This window comes from Pteropus alecto, unplaced genomic scaffold, assembly GCF_000325575.1.
Source record: "Pteropus alecto unplaced genomic scaffold, ASM32557v1 scaffold81, whole genome shotgun sequence".
Taxonomy (NCBI): Eukaryota; Metazoa; Chordata; class Mammalia; order Chiroptera; family Pteropodidae; genus Pteropus; species Pteropus alecto.
Window position 1 is genome coordinate 5,499,859 of NW_006433378.1, and position 23,419 is coordinate 5,523,277.

The window sequence follows — 23,419 nt, forward strand, 5'->3', positions numbered from 1 at the left end:
TTATCAATATATGCAGAAAAAGCATTTGACAAAATCCAGCATCCATTTATGATAAAAACTCTCAGCAAAGTGGGAATAGAGAGAATATGCCTCAATATAATAAAGGCCATAGATGACAAACCCACAGCTAATGTCATACTCAATGAGGAAAGGCTAAAAGCAATTTCCTTAAGATCAGGAACAAGACAAGGATGTCCACTTTCGTGACTTTTATCCAGCATAGTACTGGAATTCCTACCTAAAGCAATCGGACAAGAAAGAGAAATTAAAGGCATCCAGACTGGAAAGGATGAAGTAAAACTGTCATTATTTGCAGATGATATGATACTAGATATAGAAATCTCTAAAGAGTCTACCAAAAAAACTATTAGAACCGATAAATGAATTCAGTAAAGTAGCAGGATACAAAATTAATATTCAGAAATCAGTTGCATTTTTATACACCAATAATGAATTACCAAAAAAAGGAATTAAAAAACAATCCTAATTACAATTGCATCAAAAAATAAAATACCTAAGAATAAACTTAATCAAGGAGGCAAAAGATCTGTATTCAGAAAATCTTAAAGATGTTTAAAAAAGAAATTGAAGAAAATACAAATAAATGGAAGCATATACCGTGTTCATGGATAAGAAGAATCAATATTGTTTAAATGGCCATATTATCCAAAGCAATCTGTAGATTCAAATGCAATACCTGCCAAAATCCAATGGCATTTTTCACAGAACTAAAACAAATAATCCTAAAATTTATATAGAACCATAAAAGACCCCAAACAGCCACAGTAACCGTTAAGAACGAAATTGATATGTGGTGACAGCAAAAAAAAATCTAACTGTGGTGAACACATATGCAATATATATATATATGACTTACTGTTTGTTGAACTGTATACCTGAAACTTACGGGATTTCATTAACCAATGTCACCATAATAAAAAATAAAAATAAAATAAATTTTAAAAAATTAAAAAAGAAGAACAAAGTTGGAGGTATCAAAATACATGATACCAAACTATACTACAAGGCTACAGTAATCGAGCACTGGCATAAAAACAGACACATAAATCGATGGAACAGAACAGAATCCAGAAATAAGCCCATGCCTACATGGTCAATTAATTCATGACAAAGGAGACAAGAATATACAATGGGGTAAAGGCAGTCTATTCAATAAATGGTGCTGGGAAAACTGGACAGATACATGCAAAAAAATGAAACTAGACCACTTTCTTACACCATCTACAAAAATAAACTCAAAATGGATTGAAGACTTAAATGTAAGACCCCAAACCATAAAACTCCTAGAAGAAAACATAGGCAATAAACTCTGACATTGCTCTCAGTGATATTTTTTTCTGATCTGCCTCCTTGGGCAAGGGAAACAAAAGGAAAAAATTAACAAATGGGACTACTACACCAAACTAAAAAGTTTTTGCACAGTAAAGGAAATCATCAATGAAAACAAGAGATATCCGTCAATGATACATGTAATAAGGGGTTAATCTCCAAAATTTATAAAGAGCTCATGCAACTCAACACTAAAAAATCTAACAATTCAATGAAAAATGGGCAGAGGACCTGAACAGACATTTCTCCAAAGAGGAAATACAGATGGCCAACAGACATATAAAAAATGCTCAGCATCACTAATTATCAGAGTAATGCAAATTAAAACTACAGCGAGGTATCACCTCACATCTGTCAGAATTATCAATAAATCAACAAACAATTGTTGGCAAGAAGGGGAGAAAAGGGAATCCTGTTGGTGGAATTACAAATTGGTGCAGCCACTTTTGAAAACAGTATGGAAATTCCTCAAAAAATGAAAAATAGAACTACCATATGACCCAGTAATTCCACTTCAGGTATTTATCAGAAGAAATCCAAAATACTAATTTGAAAAGATATATGCACCCCTGTGGTCACTGCAGCATTATTTAGAATAGCCAAGATATTGAAACAACCTAAGTACCCATCAACAGACGATTCAACAAATAACTTGTGGCACATATATACAATGGAATATTACTCAGCCATTAAAAAATTGAAATCTTATCATTTGTAACATGATGGACCTGGAAAGTATTATGCTAAGTGAAAAGTCAAACAGAGAAAGATAAATACCATATGATCTCAGTTGTATATGGAATCTAAAGAACAAAAGAAATGAAAAAAATAAATAAATTCATAGATACAGAGAACAAACTGATGGTTGCCAGATGGGCAGGGGTTTGTGAGGATGGGTAAAAAAGATGAAGAGATTAAGAAGCACAAATTGGTAGCTACGAAATAATCAAGGGGATATAAAGTAGAGCATATGGAATATAGTCAGTAATATTATAATAACTATACATAGTACCAGGTGGGTACTAATCAGGCGGGATAATCTAGCAAATTATATAAATGTCTAACGACTATGGTGTACACCTGAAAGTAATATAAAATAATATTGAATGTCACCTGTTTAAAAAATCAAAAGCAAAATAATTACATAAACAATAAATAAAAAGAAAAGAAAAATTATAGAATGTTCTTCAGTTTTATAAAGGGCAATTATAAAAAACCTATAGCTACATATGCCTTACTGTTAAAATGTATAGCCGAAACTTATTTGATTTCATTAACCAATGTCATCATAAAAAATTAATTTAAAAAATTAATAAAATTCAAAAATAATAAATAAATAAAAAATAAAAAACCTACAGCTAACAGAAGATTTGAAAATTAAAGGCTTTCATCCTAAGATAGGAAAAAATGGCAAGGATGCCCAATCTCACCACTTTCCTCCAATACTGAACTGGAAATCCTAGACAATAAAAAAAGCCAATAAAACTGAATAAATGACAACGTTTAAAGAAGAGAAGTAAAATTGTCAATTTTCAGGTAATATAATTGCTTTTGCAGAAAATCCTAAGGTATACTCAAAACATCTACTAGAAATAATAAGAATAGCAAGGTTACAACATTTGAAATAAATACACAAAAATATGTAAAATACACATCATACAAAACATATATATAGTCAATTAGATTTCTATATATTGGTAACAAATTATTTGAAAATAAAACTTAGCAATAATTCCTTTTTCAACAGTATCAAAAAATTTAAAATAAATTTAACAAAAGATGTGTAAGACGGCTACACTGAAAACTATAAAACATTGTTGGGAGATATAAAGAAAATCCAAATAATGGAGAGATAGACCACGTTTGTAGATTGGAAGATTCAATTTGGTACAATGTCAGTTCTACTATTCTATTGATTCAAATAACTCCCAATAAAAATTCCAGTAGGATTGTTTGAGAAGTTATCAAGCCAATACTAAAATTCATATGGAAGTACAAAACATGATGACTGATTTTAAGACTTACTATAAAATTATACTAATCAAAATGGTGGGGTAGTGTTATAAAAACAGATCAATAGAACAAAACAGACAGTCTAGAAATAGAATCACTTTCATATAGTCATATAGTCGACTGGTGTTCGACAAAGTCACCAAGATTACACTGTAGGAAAATAGAACTTTTTAAAAATGGTGCTAGACCACTATATGGAATAAAAAATGAACCTCTACCCATATCTCATACCATACGCAAAAAGTAATTTGAGAATGATGTTGGCAAGATGACAGAATAAGAAGTCCCAGCTCCCTTTTGCCCTACATTGACGATATAAAAACAATATGCAGACCAAAATATCTTTATGAGAATGCCAAAAAACAATAAAGCTGCAGTACCTGGGTGAGCGCAAAGCCAAGAATAGCCACACTGAAATGGATAAAAAGAACCATCACTTTACCCATAACGACCTCTCCCCAAAAAGCAAGCACAGCTCAGCTTGGCTTGTGGTTTCTCTTCTGGAGGGTGAAACATGCATCTAACATTCCGGCTTTAGAATGCTGCTCAAGGGGCTAGTTTCTGTCTCTCCTGACTCTACAGGAACCAAGATGATTTGGATGACTGAGAGCTGCTGAAACAAGGGAGAAAGGCAATAACTTACTGGGGAACCAGAGGACCAGGGGTGCAGTAAAAAAGTAGCCAACATGGCTCAGTGCAACCAGAAGAAGGTACGTAACTCAAAGTTTCTACCTTAGGAAGAAGAGAGAAGAGTGAAGCATGCATCCAGTGTTCCAGATTTTCAGAGACTTACCCGAGAAAAAGATATCTTGCCTGATTCAGAGTGCTGATGGGGAGCTAGTATACTTTGGCTACCTGGGGGCCACTAACAAAAAAGGAGAGTATGGCTCCTTGTTGATTAGCAGCAGAGAACCTAAATTACCACAAATACACAACAGAGGGAGCAAGAACTTGCAAACTCCTACAAAAGAAACCGGTAAACTTCAAAATAGGAAAATACACGCACAAGTTAAAAGAAGTTGTAACCTCCGAAAAAAAGTTTCAGAGGACTCCTACTGACTAGTGACAGTATTTCCCTGTATGAAGCCAGTCCTTAAACTCAGCAAAATATTACAAAGCTCATGAAGAAAAAGAGAAACAACACCCCATCAAAGCAACAAAATAAATCTCTAAAAATCAATCCAAAAGAAAGCAAGACCTATGATCTGCCCAACAAAGAATTCAAAACAATAGTCTTAAAGACATTCGATGATGTACAATACAGATATACAACTAAATGAAATCAGAAAAATTATTCACAAACAAAATGAGAATATCAACAAAGAGAGAATATAATAAAGAACCAAACAATGTGGTAGACTGTAGAATACAATAACTGAATTGCAAAGTTCCCTAGAGGGGTTCAACAGCAGACCTGATCAAGCAAAACAAAGAATCAGTGAACTCAAACACAGATATTCTGAAAATATTGAGAGGAGCAAAATAAAGAAACAATGGCAAAGAAGAGAAAGCCTAAGGAAATTATGAAATACAAATAAGGTGACTAATATATGCATTATGGTAGTTCCAAAATGAGGAGAGGAAGGAACAGAAAGCTTATTTCAAGAAATAATGGACGAAAACTTCCCAAATGTGAGAAAGAAAATGGACATTGAAATTCAAGAAGCTCAAAGGACTACAACTAATCTGATTAACTCAAAGAAGCCCACAACAAAACTTATTTTAAATAAACTATCAAAAGTCAAAGACAAAGAGAGAATCTTGAAAGCAGCAAGAGAAAAGTGACTCATTAAGTACAAGGGTATTTCCATAAGATTATCAGTGGATTTCTCAGAAGAAACCTTATAGGTCACAGGGGAATGGGATGATATATTCAAAGTGTTAAAAAAATAAAAATTAAAAAATAAAAAACTGCCAAACAAGAATAATCAGCAAAACAATCCTTCAAAAATGAAGGAGAAATAAAGATTTTCCCAAATAAACAAAGGCTGACGAGTTCATCACCACTAGACCTGCAAGGGAGTCCTATAAGTTAAAATAAAAAGACATTAGACAAACACGAAAGCATATAAAAATATAAAGCCCACTGTTAAAGGTAAACATATAAACAAATAAAAAATAGTGTATTATAATGGTCATAAGTAGAGCAGTTTTAATACTGGTACAGAATTTAAAAGATAAAAGCATAAAAAACTATAAAACTATGTTAGTGGATATCATTATATAAAGATGTAACTGTTAACAAAATGTCAACAATTAAAGAAGAAATGTAAAGGGTATACAGGAATTCTTTATAGTACTCTTGTAAGTTTTCATTAAATATGAAATTACCAGAAAATAAAGTTTCCAATATAACAGCAATGAGCAAGTAGAATTTAAAACACAATACCATTTAAGATTAGCACACCCAAAATTAAGCACTTAGGTATAACAAAATATATACAATAGCCACCTGAGGAAATTACAATATTTTGATGAATAAAATCAAAGTGGAACTAAATAAATAGGGAGATGTTCCATGTTCATGGATATGGAGATTCAATATTGTCCAGATAACAGTTTCCCAACTTGATCTCTAGATTCAATGCAATCCCAGTCAAAATCCAAACAAGTCATTTTGTGGATATCAAACTGATTTTCAAGTTTTTATGGACAGGCTAAAGACCCAGAATAGCCAACACAATATTAAAGAAGAATAAAGTTGGAGAACAGAAATTACTCAACTTCAAGCCTTACTATAAACCTACAGTAATCAAGAAACCATGGTATTGGGAAAAGGACAAATATAACAATGGAACAGAATAGAGAGCCCAGAAATAGACCCACATAAATACAGTCAGCTGATCTTTGACAAGGGAGCAAAAGCACTACAATGGACCAAAGACAGTCTTTTCAAAAAATGGTGCTGAAACAGCTGGACATCCACATGCAAAAAAACCCTAGACAATGACCTTATACCCTTCACAAACAGTAACTCAAAATGGATCACAGACCTTAGTATAAAACACAAAACTATAAAACTTCTATTTAACAAGCAATGTAGATTTTATTGAAGCTTTTAAAGATAACAGGAGAAATCTAAATGACCCTGGATATGGCAGTTATGTTTTAGATACAACACCAAGGAATAATCCAAAGAAAGAAATAATAGATAAGCTAGAGTACATTAAAATGTAAAACTTCTTAAAAATGGGTGAAGGTGGTGAAAGGTACAAACTTCCAGTTATAAAATAATTATGAGAATGTGATGCACAGCATGGTGACTATAGTTAATAATCTGTATTGCATATTTGAAAGTTGCAAACAGAGATCTTCAAGTCTTAATCACAAGAAAAAAATTTTTTTAAAGAACTATGACAATATCTTGAATGATATTAAGGATTTTGAAGTTGTTTATAAAAAGTAGTTTGAAAATGTCATATATTTTTTCCCTTAAAACTATCAATCGAATACAAAAAAAAAAAAAAACAGCTTCTACTCTGTGAAAGACAATATTCACAGAATAAGAAAACCAACCTTAGACTGGGAGAAAACATTTGCAAAAGACACATGTGATAAAGGACTTTGTAAAATACACAAAAAACTCCTAAAACTCAACAATAAGAAAACAAACAGCCCAATTAAAATATGGGCCAAAGACCTTAAGAAACAACTCACCAAAGAAGATACACAGATGGCATATAAGCATATGAAAAGATGTTTCACATCACAAGTCATCAGGGAAATGCAAATTAAAATAATGAGATACCTAAAAACTTATTAAAATGGCCAAAATCCAGCAACACCAAATGCTGGTAAGGATGTAGTGCAGTAGGAACTGTCATTTATTGCTGGTGGAATGCAAAATGGTATGGCCACTTTGGAAAACAGTCTAGCAGTTTCTCACAAAACTAAACATACTCTTACCACATAATCCAGCAATCACACTCCTTGGTATTTACCCAAAGGAGTTGAAAACATGTCCACATGAAAACCTACGCGTGGTTTTAGCAGCTTTATTTACAATTTCCAAAACCTGAAAGCAACTAATATGTCCTTCAGTAGGTGAACGGATAAATATTATACAGGTATTCCCACTTTCCAATAGCTTGAGTTACGCCACTTCACTTTCACCAAAGACCCACATTAGTATAGTAATGACCTTTATCCCAAGAGAGAAAATCCTCTTCAGATTTCTTTCAGTTAGCCAAAACAGGTCCTAATGTACAACTTTTCTAAAAGCAAAGTGGCTGGCTTAACTCAAACTTTAGGAAACGGGGGATACTCTTCCCTTTGCACCATTTTGGCTTATGAATGTTTCATAAGAATACTCTACTTTTGTATAGCGGGGAAACCTGTACAGTGCTAAAGAGACATGAGCTATCGAGCCATGAGAAAACACGAAAGAAACTTAACTACATATTACTAAGTGAAAGAAGCCAATCTGAAAAGGCTACATACATACTGGATAATTCCAACTATATAGCATTCTGGAAAAGGCAAAACTGTGGAGATCATAAAAAGATCAGTGGTTGCCAGAGGTTAAGAAGATGGGATGAAACAGGCAGAGAGCACAGGGTATTTTTAGGGCAATGAAATTACTGTGTATGAAACTGTAACGATGGATACATGTCATTATACATTTGTCTAAACCTATAGAATATACAAAACCAAGAGTATACTAGAATGTAAACTATGGACTTGGGGTGATTACAATATTCAATGTAAGTTCATCGATTGTAACAAATGTACCACTCTGGTGTGGGAGACGCTGATAACAGAGAAGGCTATTTATATGTGAGGGTGTATAGGAAACCTTTATACCATTCTCTCAATTTTCCTATGAACCTAAAATTACTCTAAAAAAAGTCTTTAAAAAATAACTATAACCATAAAACTAGGTTAACAAATACACAACATATAAAGATACAATTTGTGACATCAATAACATAAAATGGAGGTGGGCAGATGTAAAAAAGTAGTTTTTTTGTATGATTAAAATTAAGTGGTTATCAGCTTAAAATAAATTTTTCTAATTGTAACATGTTTTATGTAAGTCCCATGGTGGCCACAAAGAAAATACCTATAGAAGATAAACAAAAGAAAATAAGAAAGGAATCAAAGCACGTTAGTACAAAACAATCAACAAAACACAAAAGAAGGTAGCAAGAGAGGAAAAGAAAGACAAAATAGCTACAAGATAGACAGAAAACAACAAAATGGCAATAGTAAGTTTTCCATGTCAGTAATCAGTTTAAATGCCTTAAACTTGCCAATGAAAGACATAGACAAGCTGAATGGATTTCAAAAATCAAGATGTAATTATATGCCTTCTACAAGAGACTCACCATGAGTGTAGACAGAAATTGGCTAAAAGCGAAAGGACAGAAAAAGATATTCCATGCAAATGGTAACCAAAAGAGGGTAGAATAGACTTGTTTATATCAGGCAAAATAGAGTTTAAATCAAAAACTGTCAAAAGAGGAAAAGAAGGCACTAGGTAATAATAAATCAGTCATTTTGCCAGGAGATGAAACAATTATATATATATGCAGCTAATATCAAATATATAAAGCAAACATTGACATAACTGAAGAGAGAAATAGTAACATAACAATAGAAGATTGCAATACTCTACTTTCAATAATGGATAGCACTATCAGACAGAAGATTTGTAAGAAAACAAAAGACTTGAACAACACTATAGACCAATGAAACCTAACAGACATAGACAGAACACCCCCACACACAGACACACAACAGCAGCAGAATACACATTCTTCTCAAGTGAACAAGGAACATCTTTTAGGATGGATCACATGTTAGGCCACAAAATAAGCCTTAACAAATTTAAAATGATTAAAATTTCACAAACCATCTCTTTTGACCACAATGAAATGAAACTAGAAATCAACAACAGAAAAACTGGAAAACCCATAAATATGTGCAAATTAAACAACATACTCTTGAAAAACCAATGACTCAAAGAAGAAATCACAAGGGAAATTAGAAAATATCATGAGACAAATAAAAATGAAATCACACCATACCAAAACTTATGTGTTGTAACAAAAGCAGGTTTAAGAAGGTAGTTTAAAGCTGGAAATGCCTACATCAAAAAAGATGAAAGATCTCAAACCAATAACCTAACTGTATATCTCAAGGAACTAGAAAAAGAATAAAAAGCAGAAGGAAGGAGTTAATAATGATTAGCTCAGAAATATCAAAATAGAGTATAGAAAAACAATTTTTTTAAAAAATCAGTGAAACCAAGAGTTTATTTCTTGAAAAGATCAACAAAATTGGTAAGCCCTTAACTAGATTAACTAAGAAAACAAAAGACTCAAATAACTAAAATCAGATATGGTAGAGAAGACATTAAAATTGATGCCAAAGAAATAAAAAGGATTATGAGACTACTACAAACAATTATACACCAACAAATTGGATAACCTAGAAGAAATGGATAACTTCCTAAATATATAAAACTTACCAAGACTAGATCATGAAGAAATAGAAATCTGAACAGAACTGTAACACATAAGGAAGTTGAATCAATAACCAAAACCTCCCAACAAATAAAAGCCTATGACCTGGTGGCTTCACTGGAGAATTCTACCAAACATTTAAAAAAGAATTAATGCCAAAACCTCTCAAACTTTTCCAAAAAACTGAAGAGGAGGGAGCACATCGAAACTCATTTTATGAGGCAGCATTATTACCCTGAAGCCAAAGCCAGAAAAAAATACCACAAGAAATCTACAGACCAGTGTCCATGATGAATATTGACGCAAAAACCTCAACAAAATACCAGCAAACTAAATTTAGCAGCATGTTAAAACAATTATACACCATAACCAAATGGGATTTATCCTTGAATGCAAGAATTTAATATACAAAAATGTAATATACCACATTAACAGAATAAAAGGCAGAAATCACATAATCACCTCAACTGATGTGGGAAAAAAATCATTTGACAAAATTCAATACCTTTTCATGATAAAAGCACTCAACGAATTAGAAATAGAAGATAAGTATCCCAATAAAATAAAGATCATATATGAAAGGCTCAGAGTTAATATCATGCTCAACAATGAAAAACTGAAAACTCTTCCTCTTAGATCAGAAACAAGGCAAAGATACCCACACTTGCCACTTATATTCAACATGGTACCGGAATTCTTAGCCAGAACAATTAGGGCAACAAAAACAAAAATATAAGACACCCAAATTGGAAAGGAAGAAGTGAAACTATTTCTGTTTACAGATGACAGGATTTTATATACAGAAACCCTAAGATTACACACATAAATACACAACAAAATAACCCTGCTAGAATAAACAAATTCAATAGCTACAGGTTACAGAATCGATGCTCAAAAATCAGCTGTGTTCTTGTATACTAACAATGAACAATCTTAAAAGGAAATAAGAAAATAATAGCATTATACTTACAATAGCATTAAAAAGAACAAAGTACTTAAGAATAAACTTAACTAAGGCAAAAGTTTTGTATACTCTAAACTGAAAAACATAGCTGAAAGATATTAAAGTTGACACAAACAAATAGAAAGATACTTCATGCTCTTGGCTTGAGAAGACAATATTGTTAAAATGTCCATAGTAGCAAAGCTATCTACAGATTCAATGCAATCCCTATGAAAATCTCAAGGGCATTTTTTGTAGAAACAGAAAAAATTCTAAAATTCACATGGAATCCCAAAGGGCCCTAAATAGCTAAAACAATCTTTGGTAAGAATAAAGCTAGAAGCCTCACCCTTCCTGATTTGAAAATATATTTCAAAGGCATAGTAGTCAAAACAGTATAATACTGGCATACAGAAAGACATATAAACAAATAGAACAGAATAGAGAGCCCAGAAATAAACCGTCATGTATATAATCAAATGATCCTGGACAATGGTAACAAGACTACACAAAAAGGACATGATAGTCTTTTCGATAAATATTGAGAAAGCTGGACATCTACATGCAAAAGAATAAAAATAGACTCTTACCTTATACCATATATAAAATTAACTCACAATGGATTAAAGACCTAAACATAAGACCTAAAACTATAAAACTCCTAGAAGAAAACACAGGGAGAAAACTCCATGACATTGGAATGGACAATGATTTCTTGACTATGACACTAAAAGCTAAGGTAACAAAAGTGAAAATAGACAAATGGTACTACAATTTCTGTGCAGAAAGGGAAAGAATCAAGATTGAAAAGACAACCTATTAAGTTGGAGAAAATATTTGCAAACCATACATTAAATAAAAGGTTAATATTCAGTGTAAAAAAAAAACTCCTATAACTCATTAACAAAAAATAACCAAATTAAAAATTGGTCAAAAGGTGGTCAAAAGACTCAAACATTTCTCCAAAGAAGATGTATAAATTGACAATAGGCACATGAAAAGACTCTCAACATCACTAAACCATCAGGGATATGCAAATCAAAACCACTAGATATCATCTCACACTTGTTAAGATGGCCACTATCCAAAATAATAACAACAATAACAACGACGACGACAACACCACGTTGGTAGAACTATAAAATGGTGTAGCTGCTATGGAAAACAATATGAAGGTTCCTCAAAGAATTAAAAATAGAACTACCATATGATTCAACAATCCAACTTCTGGGTATATATTCAAAAAGAACTGAATACAGGATCTTGAAGAGATATGTGCACACCCATGTTCATTGCATCATTATTCACTATATCCAAGATGTAGAAGCAACCTGAATGTCCATTGATGGATGAATAGTTATAAAATGTGGTATATACATATAATGGAATATATTCATCCTTTAAAAAGAAAGAAAACCCTGTCCTATGCTACAACGTGGGACATTACACTAAGTGAAACAAAAAAAAATTGCATGATTCCACTTATATACGAGTTGTCTAAAACAATCAAACTCATAGAAACAAAAAGTAGAATGGTGATTGCCTGGAGATGGGAGAAGCAGGAAACTGGGAGTTGTTGTTCCATGGGAATAGCATTTTGGTCATGAAAGATGAAAAAGTTCTAAAGATCTCTTTGTACAACAATGTGCATATACTTAACAATACAGGACACTGAAAAACTGTTAAAAAGTATAATTTGTTGATTTTACCACAATAAAAAAATAATATAAGTGCATCATAGATACATACAAATATAAGAGCTAAAACTATAAACACAACTTAACACCATGAGATACTACTAAAGCCCACCATGTTGGCTAAAATGAAAAAAACTAACGCCAAGTGCTGATGAGTTTACATGTAAGTGGAACTCATATACATTCATTGTTGGTGGGAATATAAAATAATACAACCATGGAAAACCATTCGGAAAACTTTTGACTATACCTTATAAAACTAAACCAGACACCTACCTTATGACTTACAAGTTTCACTCTTAGTTATTTACTTAAAAGAAACAAATATAGATATCAACAAAAAGACTTCTAAGAGAAATGTTTATAGTAGCTTTATTTATAATAGCCAAACCTAGAAAGAGCCCAGGCACCCATAAATAGAAAAATAGTAAATAAACTATGGCATATTCACTGTTTAGCAAAAACAAAAACAAAAACAAAAAAACAAAGTAGTGATATAAAGATCGAAGCATTATACTAACTAAAAAGTCACATGCTAAATATTACTATGATATAGTTACATTTAAATAAAATTCTAGAAAATATGTGATATATCCATACAATAGAATACTATCAACAATATAAAAAAGGGATGAACTATGACATACACAACATGTGTGGATCTCAAAAGTACCATGAACAAAAATTTATAATACTCATATGAAAACTACTATGGCAGAAAAAACCCAAAACAGTGGTTGCCTCTGAGAAGAATGTAAGCAGGAATCTGGCAATAATTATGAGGGGATTTTCTGGGTAATGGTAATATTCTATATCTTGATAGGTACGTGCATTTGTCAAAATCCAGTAAATGTATGCTAAAGGTTTGTATATTTCAATGTATTCAAATTTTCCTCAAAGAAAAACATTTCTAAGTTTTTGTTTTCAAAAGAAAAATCTGTAAAGGAATACTGAACTCTGCTTAGTGATAAATATGCTGAAATATTTAAGGGGAAAGCTTACTAATATCTGCAGTTGAAAATGTGTCCAAACACCAGGATGAGTTATTAACAGATAGAGGAATAGATAAATGGATTGATATGTGATAAAGTAAGTAAAATGTTAATGGTAATAGCTAGGTGATCGATATATGAGTATGCACAGTAAAATTCTTTCAATTTTACTGTATGCTTGAAATTTTTCATAAAATTATGTTGGAAAAAAATCTATGGGATATATTTGGAACAGTGATTAGAGGAAAATTCATAGCCTTAAATACTTTTATCTACAGAAATGAAGCACAAATATAAATAAATTCCCAGCCCCAAAGACTAGAAAACGAATAACAAACTAAAACAAAAGAAAGCACAAAGCAAGAAATAAAGATAAAAGCAGGAATTAGTAAGACAGATAATAAAAAGAAGATCTAGATAATAAGCCAAAATCAATTTTTTTAAAAAAATTAACAAGAGACAATCCACCAGCTAACTTAAACAACAGAAAAAGCACAAATATATAAATAAATGACAAGGAAAATAAGCATTGAAACAGAAGGAAAGAAAAATTTGCAGACCTCCAGGTATATATATTTCAAAATATAGATGAAATGAATCATATACTATAAAAATACAGTTTATCAAAAGTAAACTTGTAGGAAACAAAGTTTAGACTGACCAATTTCTGTTGAAGAAATAAAGTTATCAATGAGTCGCTCTACCAAAAAAGTGCCAGGCCCAACTTCTGCCTCGTTGCCTCCGAGAGAGCAAGATGGGTCATGAGCAACTGTACTGGAGCCATCCGAGAAAATTCGGCCAGGGTTCTCCTTCTTGCCACGTCTGCTCAAATCCACACGGTCTGATCCAGAAATACGGCCTCAACATGTGCTACCAGTGCTTCCGTCAGTACGCGAAAGATATAGGCTTCATTAAGTTGGCCCAAGTGAACTTCCATGAATGGGTCATTCCGACATCTACTGCAGAAACAATGCTAGCTCTTTGTATATAAAATAAAATTTTCAATTATGAATGTTTTATTGTGAATGGTAGTCACATCACCATAGAAATCTTTTTAAATTTTGCTATTATCTTCTTAGTGGATTTAACTTCAAAATTTGTGGCTTGTTCACCCGTGGTTATATAAAAGTATTCATGCTGGAAAAAAAAAAAAGCACCAGGCCCAGACAGTTTCACAAATTTACCAAAATTTCAAAGACCAGATAGTCCTAATGCTCCATGAATTGAGAATAACAAAAATAAAGGAAAACTTTCCAATTCTGTTTATGAAGCAAGGATGATTATAACTAAACTTGATAAACACAGTATAAAAAAGAAAAACTACAGACCAATATCGCATATAAATATCTACATAAAAATACTAAATTAAAAAATGAATGAACGGAATTCCACACTACATTAAGAAAATAATACACCAGGGCTAATTGATTTTTCCAGAAATGCAAGATTAGTTCCTTAACAGATCTAAGAAAACAAAAACCATGTGATTATATCCACGAATGATGAAAAAGCCTTCAGCAAAATTCAATACCCATTCCTGGAAAAAAAAATACAAAGTGATATACCCTCTCTTAACATGAAAAAAATATACACACTTTAGCCCTAGAGCCAGTGCATTTCTTAACAGGAAAAATACGAGAGGCATTTACACTAAAATCAAGAAAAAAAACGAGGATGTATATCATCTCCACTGCTATTCCACATTTAACTGGAGGCAAAGATCAATGCAATTAGATAAGAGAAAGCAAATGAAGGAATAAAAACTGGAAAAGAAGTAAAATTTTTATTTGTGGATGATATGACAGTATATCTGATAAACCCTAGAGTCAATGCTAAAATTCAAACAATGAAAGAAGTAGCAGCATATAAAATGTATATAATCCATACTACCTAACATAATCTAGATTTAAGGGAATCCCTATGAAAATTCCAATGCCATAAGAAGAGATGAAATACTGCCATTTGCAACAACATGGATGGACCTTGAGATAACCATGCTAAGCTAAATACGCCAGACAGAAAAAGTTGAAAACCACATGGTGTCAATTACACATGGGATATAAACCTAAAAGCAACAAACAGGACAAACAGATTCATGGACATGGACAATAGACTAGCAGTTACCAGAAGGCAGAGGGAGAGGGGGTGGGGCGGGGAAAGTAGATGAGGTAAAAGGGGTCAAAAATGTGGTGACAGAAAGAAATCTAACTTTGGGCAGTGAACACGCAATGCAATATATATATGCCCTACTATTGAACTGTACACCTGAAATTTACTGGATTTCGTTAACCAATGTCACCATAATGAAAATAAATAAATAAATCCAATGTCATTGTTTACAGAAATAGAACAAACAATCCCAAAATGTGTATGGAACCTTAAAAACCCCCAAATAGCCAAAGAAATCTTCAAGCTTGCTCTTTTCATTTTTCAACTCTCTAGAAGTTCTATTTGGTTCTTTTTGAGGGTTTCAATCTCCTTGCTCTTCTCATCTAGTTGTTTTCAAATCCTGAAATTGTTGATATGATTTGTTTTCGATCTCATTGAGTTTTTTCAGAAGTACCATCCTAAATTCTCTGTCATTTAAGTTGCATATTTCTATGTCTGTAAGCTTATTTTCTAGAGATTTTTCTCTTTCTTTATGAGATGGCTTGTCACGTTGGTTGTTCATGGTGTTTAACGGACTATTTCTCCTCCTAGGCATTAATGGAAGTGTATTATACTGTTTTCCAGAAAGGTTTATTATATAAAGGTCTGTCTGTAGTCTGCTGCAAAGAAGGCGCTTTTCTTTTGGTTTCCAGTAGGTGGCGTCTAAGCCTTTGGTCCCTGCTTTATATAATGCCTTAAAGTACCTCTGGTAGCTCTTATGTGCAGATCCCACAGTCAGGCGTGCTGGTGTGCAGTTTGGGTGTTTTTTGTTGAGTTTTAGATGTTCAGCTTATTGTTGTTTCAAGGGGAGAGATCTGAGGATGTCTCTCACTCTGCCATGTTTTCTGTTGAAATGCGGCTCATAGCACTGGTCGCCCATTGGGACTTGAAATGTAGCTTATAGGGCTGGCTGCTTTTGCTGCATTTGGGAAGGCCACTCACAAGGATGGCTGTCCCACTGTGAACACTTGGTTCTGAATCACTTGGAGCTGAGCTTGGCAGCAAGCCAATAATACCTGCCCTGGGCAGGCAGTCTGTAGGTTGTGTGGGGCAGGGTCTCAGAGAGACAGTGACTGCCAGATCAAAACAGCCTCAGTCTTGCTGGAAATTCAGTAACTGCTGTAAGTTCCCGCCATCAGACCAGGGGCTTCTAATGGTTCTGTGGGAGGGGTCTGCACAATCAAGCTGGCATGGTCTGTAGGGAGGCCAGACTAAGGCACAATGGTGGCTGCCTTTCCATCTCTCTTTCTGACTCCAGGTAATGGAGATTTTTTCAGACTGAATCTTGCGCGAGCCTCAGACCCATGGCCGATGTCCCAGGTGAGTGTCCGCAGGTCAGAAATCCTTTGTGCGGGTCCTTCAAAGGGACATCTAGGGGCTCAGTTGCTTTCCGTCTCACTCAGATGGCCAGAATCCACTCTAGTTTCTACAGTCAGAGTTATTGGAATCTCCTCTTCCCTGGGCTGGGACCCTGTGCTGCATAGCCTCCAGATGAGACAAGGAACCCCCTCTCCTTCAGGAGAGCCTCTGCAGCCTCGCTCTCCCTCCCGGTGATCATCCACCACCCGCGGGTGCGAGACCAGCCCAATTCGGGACTTTGCCCCTCCTACTGGCTTCGATGTGGCTCCTTTATATTATCAGATGTAGGTGTTACGATCAGCTGAACTTCAGGTGATTCTCCACGTTGATTATTTTATAATTTGGTTGTAATTTCAATGCTGTCCTGGGAGGAGACGAACCCTGCTTTTACCTAGTCTGTCATCTTTACCCTGACCCCCAGAAATCTTCAGAAAGAAGAACAAAGTTAGTAGCATTACAATTTCTGATTTCAAACTATATTACAAAGTTATGATCATCAAAAACAGTATAGTATTGGCATAAAAATAGAAACATAAATCAATGGAATTGAATAAAGAGCTCAGAAATAAACCCACCCATGTACGGTTAATTACTATATGACAAAGGAGTCAATAATATACAATGGAGAGTTTCTTTAATAAACGCTGCTGAGAAAATCAGATAGCCATATGCAAAAGAATGAAACTGGACCACTATCTTACATCATACACAAAAACCAACTCAAAAATGGGTTAAACACTTGAATGCAAGACCTGAAATCAAGAATTAATAAAAGCATGAATTAATAAGGTAGATATAGGGAAACAGAAGACCTAAATAATAAGACAAAATCAATTTTTAGAAAAAATTAACAAGAGACAAGCCACTAGCTAAAGAAAAATGACAGACCAATAAAACTCCTAGAAAAAAACATAGCGGGTAATCTCCTTGACATCAGTCTTGGGAAAGATTTTTGGATTTTACATAAAAAGCAAAGACAATAAAAGATTTTTTGATTTTACATAAAAAGCAAAGACAATAGAACATCAAACTAAAAAGCTTTTGCATAGCAAAAGAAAGCATTAACAAAATGAAAAGGCAACCAATGGAATGGGAGAAAATATTTGCAAGTCGTATATCGAAAAAGAGGTTAATATCCAAAATATATAAAGAACTCATACAACTCAAAAGCAAAAAACTAAAAAAAAAACCAAACCATCCAATTAAAAAGTGGGCAGAGGATCTGAACCGACATTTTTCCAAAGATGACATACAAATGGCCAACAGGAACATGAAAAGATATTCAACAGCACTAATCATCAAGGAAATGCAAATCAAAACCACAATGAGATATATCATCTTACACCTGCTAAAATGGCTATCATTAAATGATAACAAGTGTTGGCAACAATGTGAAGAAAAGAGAACACTTTACAGTAATCCCATATCCGGATATATATCCAAGGAAAACAAAAACAGAATCTCACTCCCATGTTCACTGCAGCATTATTCACAATAGCAAAGATATGGAAACAACTTAAGTGCCCGTCAGCAGAAGAATGGATAAGAAAGATGTGGTATATATACATACAATGGAACATTATTCAGCCATGAGAAAGAAGGAAATCATGCTATTTGCGATGTGTATGGACCCTGAGAGCATTATGCTAAGTGAAATAAGTCAGATAGAGAAATACAAATATTGTTTGATATCACTTACATGTGGAATCCAAAAAAGCCAAACTCAGAAACAGAGACTAGAATGGTGGTGTTTACCAGGAGCTGAAGGGTGGGAGAAATGGGGTCAAAGAGTAAAAATTTCCAGTTATAAGATGAGTAAGTTCTGGGGATCAAATGTACAGCATGTTGACTATAGTTAGTAGCATTGTATTATATGTATACCTGAAAGTTTCTAGGAGAGATCTTAAATGTTGTTACCACAAAAAAGAAATGGTGATTATGTGATGTGAAAGAGGTGTTAGCTAAGGCTATGGTGGTAATAATTCTGCAGCATTTAAGTGTAGCAAATCAACATGTTGTATACTTTAAACTTACATAATGTTATATGTCAATTATATCTCAATAAAGCTTGAAATAAGTAAAATAAACAGACATCTGTAGACTTCACATACAGAAACAATAACTATTTAGATATCATAACGGTAGGGGAAATCTCATCTACGATAGCAGTAAAGAAGCTAAAACACTTTGGAATAAAGTTAGCAAGAAATGAGTAAAATTTATATGAGGAAAACTTTAAAATACTTCTGAATCACAAAAACACTAGACCAGAACAAATAGAAAAACCACCTCTTTGCTTTTAGAACAATTCAACATAATAAAGGTGTCGGTTCTCCTTAATTTTTAAGTTTAATAAAACTCCCCCCAAAAACACCAACAAGCTTTTTAAGTGAACCTAAATGAATTAATACCAAAGTTTATATGAAAAAATAAACAGTTCACATAAAAAGACTAGCCAAAAAAAAAACATGGAAAAGGAAAAGCTAAAAGTCAAAGGAGGGACTAGGCCTATCCAACATTAAAATATACTATAAAATTTCTATAATTATAAGTGTGTTACTGGTGCATAAACAGACAAGTAGATCAATGGAAAAAGACTCAGGTACTAATGGAATTTAGTATATTATAAAAAGGGCATCACAAATCACTGGGGCAAAGATGGAGTTTTTAATAAATGGTGATGAGAGAACAGCCATTTGGGGGAAAAAAGGTCCATACGTCAAATCATACACTAGAATAAATTCAAATATATAAAAGATCTCAATGTAAAAAAATGAAACAAACAAGTACAACAGAAAACACATCAGCAAATTCCTCTACATCTAAATGTAAGGAAATAATTTCTCTATGTTCTGCATATAAGGAAAGATGCGATGAAAGAAGAGTGATAAATTTGACCACATAAAGGAAAAAAAACTTTTGCGTGGCCAATAAATACCATAAATGAAGTCAAAAGACAACTGAAAAATTAAGAGAAAATATTTGCTATATGTATCACAGCTAAAGAACTAATATATCTAGTAAGTCTCTTAAAAATTGAAGGAAAAAAAAGATTAAAAATCCAAAGACATGAACAGAAAATTCACACACAAAAAAGATAGAATAATTGGTCCTCAAACATATGAAAAGATGTTCAACCTCACATATGAGAAAAAGAAATAAAAACTAACCTTACACTAAAATACCATTTCTCATCTATCATATTGGCAAAAATGTTTAAACGACAATACATTCTACTGGTGAGGTTATGAAGAAACAAGCCTCGGATATATTACTGACAAGAATTTAGTAATTTCTAACAAAACTACAAACATTCACCTTTTGATCCAGCAATCCAACTTCTGAGTTTCCCCTGAAGATATACCCCAAACAAAAACCCTGAAGCACAATGTTAATCGTGGCAGCCTTTTAGTAACTGCAAAACATTGGCAGTATTACTAACGTCCAAACCTAGGAGATTGGCTAAACAAATTATGATAAATCCACACAATGAAGTACTAAGCAACTATAAAATATGAGTAAGATTACAATTAATGGATAGTTATTTCCAAGATATATTACTAAATAACAACAAAAAAAGGAAAAGCATAAAAGAGTAGCTACAGTATGCCACAGATATAACTACTACTTCATTTAAAAAGAAACAGAGGAAAGCTCAAATACCAAACTTATAGGATTAATTACCTAGGTGGTGGTCAGGAACAAGACAGAAGAAAGGGAGTGATCCTTATTTGCGTCCACCTTTTAATACTGTGCTATCTTTTATAACCACATACTATAATAATGGGGGAGGCAAATAAGTAAATAAAATTTTAAAATTTAGGGGGATAAAAAAACGTAAAATGAAATGTAAACAGAAACAAATGAACCTAACTCTTCCAAGAAACTAACCACAGTGAAGTGGGGAGAACTACAGAACCCCAGAGTAAAGATAAAAAGAACCATAAAAAATATCGAACTCTAGTTTATAAGTTTGTTCTTCTTACTGGTATGTATCAGCAATTCTGAAACTCTTTCTGTGTATTCTAGAAAAGAAGAAATAATATAAAATAATAAAATGTAATAGGAGTAGGTTTCTTACTGTTGCAGAAGGAAGTGATATGATACATGTCACAACTTGAGTAATTAAAAAACATAAAAATTATATTAAAAAGCATAATCAACTAATTACTTTAAACTTATCCATGGAAAATGCAGCAAACCTCACATATTTGACTCCCCTCCAGTCCTGCCATCCCCCAAAACATGCCTCATCTTTCAATTATTTTTTTTACAAATGTAACAATAAAGTTTCCTGAACTTTGTTTTTCAAATATTTAAATATTTAAGTATTAAATATTTAAAGTATTTGACTTTCCATGACTGAACTCATTTCTATTTAAAAAGCACAGAGATCATTAACACACCTTCCAGATTTAAAATCATATAGTACTTCATCTATGAAAAACTCATTATTTTCATCTTCTCTATTTAAAGCCTTGATTAACTAAAATGTTCAAGAAATGAGTTCTTCCCTTTTCTTGTTAAACCAAGATTAACCATGAAACTCAATTTAAACATTTTGAAAAATAAATTCCTAAAATATATTTTACAAAATAACATAAGATATGACACAGATAATGCATTTTCTCAAAATTTAGGACTTTTTGGTGTTTCCAGGTTATGAAGTTATTGGCAATTAAATGCAGAAGTGTTGATGCAAGAGGCTGGAAAGTTACTGTTGAATAACTTGATTCCTCATATATAAAATAGGTATTACCCTGCATGACTGCCTGACAAATACAAAACTCAAATTACTAAACGCCTGTGCTCAAAATAGTTTGTTGCTGACTAGACATCACTGCCATGACTTTTAAGGTCTTCCTTGCACTGCAAAAGAAAATTAACATTTCCAGATTCCCTTCTGGAGGTAGTTGTAGATAGATGGTTGGGCAGAGAAGCAGCTTCCAGGTGAGTAGTTTCTTGAGAAGTACCCACTTTGGTGCTACAAATCTGAAGAGTTCTTAAGACTTCCAGTGATTTCTGAGAAAACAACTAGCTTCCATGCTTCAGGCTAAAATAATCAGGGACAGCTTCCCTAATTCCCTGAGCCCTCCCAAAGTTTATATAAGCCTTTAATTCCCTGTGTTAAAACTCTAATGAATTGAGTGGCTTCTGTTTCCCTAATTAAACTCTGATTGATTCAGCATATATGAAAATACTTCATAAACTAAAAAAGACCACATAAAAGCATGGATTATGGTTTCTATTCCCAATGACAGGAAATTTCAATTGAAGTTGTTTTCTCGGAATCAGCCTCTTTTTAGACAAATCAATACATCCAAAATAAAGCTTTCCTTCTACAAATCAATAAAACAATAAAACTTTTCCTTATTACAAAAATCAGCTCTCTACCTAACTTCATTTCCCCCAATTAATCATCCAATCAATCAAGGCATATTTACTAAGCCAGGCATTATACAAGGTACCAAGAGAATCCCCCTGCAAGAGTTTACAATATATGAAAATAACAAAAACCTCATATTCATAATATAACTGTTACATTTCAGGAATCACATGTGATGGTGGGTCAGAGAAAGGATGGATTAAATTTGACTTTGGAGTGAAAAGGTAAAAATCAAAAAAAGATTTCATGAAGAAGAGAATTAAAGATTAAATAGAAATGAACATTAAAGGGTAGAAACACTTCTCAAAGTAGAGATAATTCAAGAAACTAGAAGAAAGCATGCTCAAAGAAACAAAGCTAGCAACTCAGGGACATGTACAGAGAGCAAAGACATATAACACAGAGTGGCTTATTCCTGTGTATACGAAGGAAAGGAGACTGAAGCAAAATGATACAAGCCAGAAAATCTAAACATTTGGACTTATTGCTATTACCTAACTTCAGATTCATAGAGAGATTTATACGCTTAGATAACAAAATCAGGCTGCTAATATATCCCCACAACTGAAGCCTAATAGTATATATAGAAACGAATGATAATGATAGTACAACATATCAAAACTTTTGGGACACGGTAAAAGCGGTCATAAGAGGAAAGTTACAGGCCTATCTCCAAAAACAAGAATGAGCCCAAATAAACAACCTAATGCTTCATCTTAAAAAATTACAAAAGGAAGAACAAATGAAGCCTAAAGGCAGCAGAAGGAAAGAAATAATCAAAATTAGAGCAGAAAAAAATGAAATGAAAAAAAACAAAAAAAATAGAAAAAATAAATGCAACAAAGAGCTGGTTCTTTGAGAAAGTTAATAAAATTGACAAATCCCTAGCTAGACTCACTAAAGAAAAAAGAGAAAGGATCCAAATAAACAAAATCAGGGATGAAAGAGGGGAAATTACAACTGACGTCGCAGAAATACAAAGGATCATACAAGAATACTATGAAAAAGTATATAACACCAAATTTAATAACCTAGAAGAAAGGGACCAGTACTTAGAAAAATAC

At 33.0% G+C, this 23,419-nt stretch overlaps 1 protein-coding gene and 1 pseudogene across 1 annotated transcript in view; one reads left to right on the plus strand and one right to left on the minus strand.

Moving 5' to 3' along the window:
- The window catches only part of RSRC1 (arginine and serine rich coiled-coil 1), a 369,031-nt gene that overhangs the window by 333,206 nt on the left and 12,406 nt on the right, over positions 1 to 23,419 (minus strand). The window lies entirely within an intron of this gene.
- Positions 14,178 to 14,588, plus strand: LOC102885236 (annotated as a pseudogene).